Source organism: Rhyacophila brunnea, unplaced genomic scaffold (genome assembly GCF_057557595.1).
Source record: "Rhyacophila brunnea isolate RB1 unplaced genomic scaffold, BYU_Rbru_1.0 scaffold_13, whole genome shotgun sequence".
NCBI classification, from domain to species: Eukaryota; Metazoa; Arthropoda; class Insecta; order Trichoptera; family Rhyacophilidae; genus Rhyacophila; species Rhyacophila brunnea.
In genome coordinates this window covers 36,638,608-36,645,125 of record NW_028232785.1, presented here as the reverse complement: position 1 = coordinate 36,645,125, position 6,518 = coordinate 36,638,608, and the positions used below count along the sequence as shown (strand labels likewise).

Genomic DNA, 6,518 nt, shown 5'->3' with positions numbered 1-6,518 from the left:
GCACAAACGTGCACTAACGATGCACAAACGAATGCACTCGAAAAAAGTTGAAATTTCAACATTGGGTGACCCAACGTTTAGCTGGAACACCCAATTTGAAATTGGAATTTTTCGGTTATTATAGGTGCACAAACGAAAAAAATCGTGCACAAACGTGCACTAACGATGCACAAACAAATGCACGCAAAAAAAGTTGGAGTTTTAACATTGGGTGTTCCAGGTAAATGGACCTTTGCAAATACAGCCTTAAACAGTACAGTCAATCATTCGAGCAACTCCGCATAAAGTTTCGATATCATATTATTCAAAATCATAATTTACCCTTCAGTAACAAAGTATAAAAACAATGTGACAGTCTTATTTTAGTGCCGTGTTAATCTTAAATGTTTTATGACAATATAAAACGATCCATATCAAAACTGTGTCTCATTTAATCGTGCCCCGACCATTATATTATCACAAACACTAAGCAACCTTCTACATACAAATAATAGACGTAATATCTTCACAACCAAAAACAATAGGTCATTACGTCTATAAATATTTATTATCCGCGAGCAAACGGCGATTCCACTAATGATTTTGTACACATACCGATTGTTTGTGATTGATGAAAAAATTACTCCGAAAGATTCGGGATAATGTTTACTAATCATGGAATTCATAGGTATCGAAAATTGTCCAGGAGGGATCCCGTGATTGGATTCCCTAGTGTCAATACGCTCAGATGCTATGCCACAAATACTAATTTGTCACATAAATAGCAGTGGCCAATACTGCCAACATCATGTTTGACAGACTGCATAAGTGGTACGTCTTCATAATCGTCATAACATAAATATAAAATAATGGATAAGTTAGCGAGTATCTATACGAACATACGTTACAAAAACGTACATTGCATATATAGGGTTTTTCACCAGTATGTGTCATTTAATGTTTCTTAAGATCACCAAGTTCTGAGCATCTATATAAATATAAATTGCATTAGGCGGTTTTTCACCACTATGTGTAATTTATGTGTTTTGAGATGAACAAGATGCAAGCATCTAAATAAAAATATTTTGCGTTGCGAACATCTATATTACCATACATTGCATTCATAAGGTTTTTTTTACCAGTATGTGTTATTTTGAGTTGACTAGGTGTCGAGGATTTATATGAACATACATTGCATATAAAGGGTTTTTCACCAGTATGTGTCACTTTATGTATCTTAAGATCACCAAGTTGCGAGCATCTATATGAACATACATTGCATTTATAAGGCTTATCACCAGAAGGTGTGATTTTATGTTTTGAAGTTCACTTAGTACTGAGTATCTTAATAAACATATTTTGCGTTTATAAGGTTTTTCACCAATGTCACTTTAGGTGACTTACGATGACCAAGTTGCAAACATCTAAATTATGACCATTAAGTGCATTTATAAGGTTTTTAACCAGTATGTGTTATACTATGTCTTTTGAGGTAACTAGATGTCGTGGATTTATATGAACATACATTGCATTTAAAGGGTTTTTCACCAGTATGTTTCATATTATGTTTTTTAAGATCACCAAGTCGCGAGCATCTATATGAACATACATTGCATTTATGAGGTTTTTCACCAGTATGTGTCATTTTATGTCTCTTAAGATCACCAAGTCGCGAGCATCTATATGAACATAAACTGCATTTATAAGGTTTTTCACCTGTATGTGTCATTTTATGTGTTTTGAGCTTACTAGATGTCGAGGATTCATACGAACAAACATTGCATTTAAATGGTTTTTCACCAGTATGTGTCATTTTATGTGTTTTGAGCTGACTAGATGTTGAGGATTTAAATGAACAAACATCGCATTTATAGGGTTTTTCACCGGTATGTGTCATTTTATGTTGTTTAAGATAACTAATTCGCGAGCATCTGTATGAACATACACTGCATTTATAAGGTTTTTCACCAGCATGTGTCTTTTTATGTGTTTTAAGATAACTAAGATCCGAGCATCTGTATGAACTGTCATGTTATTTTATAACATAACACACTAAGTCAAGGAAGTCTTTACGAGGGCAACACTACGCAAAAGTACGACCGGATCGCGCCTGCGCACGGGATAGTTTGTACGGAGTTCGTGACACTATTTCCGGCGCTATCGGAGCTAGCGGGCTTTTGACACGTAGGCGAAGCGAGAGTCAAGCTCTCAGTCTTGATCGTTCGAAGGAAGCAGACGTCTTGGCCAGCTCCGAGCCTCGGACCCTGGGCACAGGGCTTTCGATTTCCTGACGTTTTGGAGACGAGGACGATGATCATCTGAAGGACGTCCCCCCCACGCCAGGAGATCGGAGGAACTCCACGGTCCCTACACGTTTGAAGACGCACTCCTCGATTCCGTCCTGGAAGGAATCGAGGGCAGCGAAAAGGCTGGAGAGCCTTTTTTGTAATTGGTATTTATTGTCATTTTATGTTACGGTCCACCGACCGAATTAGCTTTTGGGTTTTTGTTCTAATTTATCTAAATATTGTATCGCTTTAGGTGCTCGTGATTCACTTAAGTAATTATACATTTTTATACACTGTAGCCCGCAAGTTATCTTATTTATTAATATACAATTGTTGAAATTTCTCTACTTGCTTTTCATTTAATTTTCCTTATCACTATTGTCTCTATGCATCATCATAGAGTGGCGCTCAATCCGAGATATTTATATTTATTCCATATTCATTATGCCTTTTATTAATCTAGGAACCTACACGAATGAGTATAGTAACCGGACAGGTAACTGAGGTCTTAGAGGTAATAAGTCAAACCACCCACGACCCTGCATCCTATTTCCCCGAGTCTCATGCTTATCCCTTTCCCTATATCCCCAACATATCCCTTTCCCTACATCCTCCATCCTCATCCCATCCTTCCTGATCCCCATGTCAAAATCGTTATATGACATTGGCGCCCAACAAGCATCGTGTTTCTTGTTGAATATTTCTTTTCCAAAACACGATGACTTACCTCCTAAAGACTACAGTTATTTGTTTCGGATTATGTACTCGTTCGTTATTTTGTCCTAATTTTCTAAATTTTATTTGTTCCGATTATAAAACCTTAAATTTTGCTAGTCACGATTTCATACAATAATTGTTACCGTAACGGTATTTTGTTTTCAGAGTCATTAGTTCTAATTATACCGATTTTTGCCGGCTGACTTTTAAATTTTTTGATTACCGTCGTGTGACATCGCTTGCGTGCGCTTCCGTATCGGGCGTGATTTTAGACGCACTTTGATAATTATTCTATTTCTTATAACTTATTAAACTTGTAAATTAATTAATGACAAATTAAAACGTATTATTTGCGTTATATTTTTCTTAAAATTTTCTGGTTCGGTGGTCGTAACTATGTGTGTTATATTTTTCATATATTTATATAGTCTTTTATTGACTTACGCGGTACTTGCAAGAGACGTCGGACTAGTCTATGCGGTATGCGCAGGATGGCGATCTAAATGATAGAGATCAATACGTCAATTTTATCATTGTCCTTGTGGAATTTATTTAATTTTGTGTTGTAAGTTACAATTATTCCTTCGCAAATTAATATTAAGAGTGTTATATATGGTTTACACCTAATTTTGAAATACAATTTGCACATTTATCATCAATACATATTTCTTCTATAATTTATGTGATACCCACATTATTGGTATGGAAATGTCAATATTTGGGCATCGGAATTTGTGTTAACCATTGATTGTTTCAGCAAAAAGTTTGTTTTATGTTTAGTATGGTGCTAAAAGTGATTTAATAAAGTTCAAAGGAGAAGGAAGGATGTCAAACTTGGACGAGATCGACATGAACATTTATATACCTACTGGATGACAAGAGTTATTAACCTCAAATTTGATAGAACCATTGGATTGAAACATACTATGTGGATGTAACACCAAATCAATTGGACAGCTGGATGAACCTTATTATGGAATGGAGTTTACAAAAGGTCCTTTCGTTCCATTTCTATATTGTGAATAATTAATAATTTCTATATCTCGAATAAAATCATTATCGGGTCTTTCATTTTAGTCGGCAGTCGCGCTGTCATCGATTATTTGAGTGATTTATTTTCATTCTTGTTAAAATTTGACACTAAATTATTCTGAATTCATTTCTTCTTAATTATTAACTTTCTATTCATTTTATTTTGCTATTACAATTAATTATTTGCGTCGGTAGAATACATTTATTTCGGATAATATGTTTTTACATTGTTTTTTCTTACTTGTTTGACAGTTCGATATTAGTTTTTTCAAATCTGTTCTTTTTATAATGTAGACAATTGAAATTATTAATTTCGCGTCCATTATTGATAAAATTGAAATAACCTTTCGTTCATTGAAATAAATTTAGTCATTTTTAATTCCTATTCAATTATTCATATTCCAAATTGATTTCTGGGTAAAACTTTAAACGTCAAGCGCGCTTACATTTGCAGTCGATAGATGACACCTTCATAGAATTTATTTGAAATATTTAATTTCAAGATTCTGTTCTTTCGTAAGAATGATTATTTATTATACATAAATAATTATTTTTACAGGTGAATATTTTTAATAAAATTTTCCTTCTTAATTCCTATATAAAAACTTCCGTCTACATATTTTTTTGAATCAATTTAATTTTTTCTCTCCTGTCAATCCTTTCTAATTTAAAGACATATTTTTTTTAAAGCTTTTTGATTTCATTCTAGATGCTTTCACTCAACTATATGCAACTTTCCGTCCTCTCCTAATTTTTTTAAAAAGCATATAAGCTAACATTAATTAATATCTTTAAATTCTTTTTTTCTCTTTTCAAATCCTAGCAATCAGCTATTTATTATTCATAAACATTCAATTTACTTTCACTTAAATTATTAATTACATTCTTTTTGATTTTGCAATTTTTTTTGGATAAATAAAAAAAAAAAAAAATTATTATTTAAGAATTTTCTATATACGTGTTGCATACATGTTAATTTTGAATTTGGTAAAATATTTCCATTCATGTATAGTTGTTAAATGATATAATTAAATTTTTCTTTGAGTATTAAAATATTTTTCTTTCAAATACAATCTTGAATGGATATTTAATTACATTTACATTTGAACTAACTAAATTATTTTTTCTTTCAATTTAACTTGAATTTAATAATTGATTATTTTTTTTGCTTGTTCACCATGCTTATTTCAATGGGCAAATTTTTCTTTAAAAATGCTGATATTTTAATTTATTATCAACTATGTTTGAAACTTTTAGGAGTTGTCAAACCTTCATTCATTATGACACACACTCTGTCAAATATTTTTTCTTTTATTATTATGGAAAGGTGTGTTTCCGTGCTAGTCACACTCAACAAATTATTTTGAATTTTGTCAGGGCCGCATTTTAATAATGCCTATTTATTAATATTCAATTTTTTTGTGAAGGAATTTTTTACTGTTTTGTCTTTTGTCTATTACACACCTCAGATATTTATAAATTATAATTATTATTTTTGCTCTTTTACAAGCTTCTTTTTTGGATTGATTTTCTTTTTATCGAATTAATTATCGCAAATTTTATATATATATTATGTCATTGAGTAATATTTTCTATTATAAAATTCTATATTTCTTTATTTCAATTTCTTTGTGAATTTTTACTCACCTATGGTAAACTATTTCAGTTACTGACTTCTTTCCTGCACATGGCAATACACCCTTGTTCCGGTGAACGTCCATCGCAAAGGTGGTGGTTGCAGACCTTTCGGGAAGGAGGCCTACTCAACTCATACCACACAAACAGCATCTGGACCAACTTTTGGTAAACAAGCATAGTTCTAAATACTACCATAGTGCCAGGATGAGAGTTATGGTGTTCCCGGAAGACGCAACCGCTGTCTTAGCGTTTCGAAGGGCCTGTCAGTTTAGCTACCTAGTGATAAAATATCTATATTTAAAATTTCTTACAATTGTCTAATTAAGTACATCGCGCTGGTGATCGTGTGATCTTTAATTATACCAGTTGCCTTTGTACTTGATTTTGCGTGACGGTTTTGTTTGCTATTTTTATTATATATTTTTTTTTATTGATTGTAGTGATTGGTTATACTTGTTCTGTCAATGTATCTTTGTCGGTACAGGCTGCGGGGAGATTTTATTATTATTTGTTGGCTGCTAGCTCCTTGGAAGTCGTGGGAACTGAAGGTGTCTCACTACTGTCCGGTGTGTTTTAGTGATCCGGGGTGCCGAAGATGTTCCTCGGACGCGTCTGATTTTTTTTCTCTAGCAGTCAACCCTCTTGGTATTTGGGTTGAACTATCGGTGCTGAAGACGGTCCCGTTAGTCCCCTCTCTTTTTGGCGTTGGAATCTGCCGCTGATTGTGTGGATTCCACCGCACTCTGATGTTTATGGTGGTGAGTTGGCAGGCGTGATGCGAATAATAGAAGCGATCGTCTGTCAACACTGATGATGTTGTGCAGCGGCCTGGACTGTATGAAGGAAATCAACCTACTTATCAAA

The 6,518-nt window shown here is 33.4% G+C and overlaps 1 long non-coding RNA gene across 1 annotated transcript; it reads left to right on the top strand.

The window, feature by feature from the left end:
- Positions 1-3,369: 3,369 nt before the first annotated feature.
- LOC147077424 (uncharacterized) lies at positions 3,370-4,661 on the top strand. Its single transcript, XR_015069459.1, has 2 exons — positions 3,370-3,549; positions 3,765-4,661. It is a non-coding gene; the product is annotated as an uncharacterized LOC147077424 (long non-coding RNA).
- Positions 4,662-6,518: the final 1,857 nt, after the last annotated feature.